At 39.5% G+C, this 615-nt stretch overlaps 1 non-coding gene across 1 annotated transcript; it reads right to left on the bottom strand.

Annotated features, from left to right (window-relative positions):
* Positions 1–86, bottom strand: trnac-gca (transfer RNA cysteine (anticodon GCA)). Its single transcript is given in 2 exon segments — positions 1–36; positions 50–86. It is a non-coding gene; the product is annotated as a tRNA-Cys (tRNA).
* Positions 87–615: the final 529 nt, after the last annotated feature.

Genomic DNA, 615 nt, shown 5'->3' with positions numbered 1-615 from the left:
TCCTTCGAGTCGGAGTCAAACCAACGACCTAAGGATTCCCCCATTTCCACTGCAGTCCTCCGCTCTACCATCTGAGCTATTGAAGGGATAGCAGGTATTGCTTTCTGGATCTCAATGATCTTGAAGACACGCCCATGTAGAGCAGCATGTGATGATTTGTACTATAAAAGACCAAGTGCTCAAAGTGACGTTTACCGTTTACAGTTTTCATCTCAGGCGCACTTTTAGAAAGCAAAGATGGAGCAGTTGTGTTGAATCATTCTGCAGTAGCTGTGAGTAGAGTGGTGCAGCAGAAGCGTGCTGGGCCCATAACCCAGAGGTCGATGGATTGAAACCATCCTCTACTATGTGCATTTTTACGCACGATTGATAATTAAACTGTTTTTTTCCTCTCGTGTGTGTGATTTCTTGATGTCACACTTGCGGTACTCTTTAATCTTTACCAATAGCAGATGCCCAAATGTATCTTTGGTTGTTCTGAGATCCTTGATAGTTTCCTCAAATCCTTCAAATGAACATCCATATCAAAGCAATTATGTTTATATATATTACAATTAAGGTACATATTAAAAATATAAATGCACATTTGTATAATGCTCATTTAATAAGTATTGT

This window comes from Atractosteus spatula (genome assembly GCF_055471065.1).
Source record: "Atractosteus spatula isolate fAtrSpa1 chromosome 10 unlocalized genomic scaffold, fAtrSpa1.hap1 SUPER_10_unloc_2, whole genome shotgun sequence".
In the NCBI taxonomy this organism is placed as follows: domain Eukaryota; kingdom Metazoa; phylum Chordata; class Actinopteri; order Semionotiformes; family Lepisosteidae; genus Atractosteus; species Atractosteus spatula.
The sequence above is the reverse complement of the archived record's forward strand: the minus strand, read 5'-3'. Positions and strand labels throughout refer to the sequence as shown.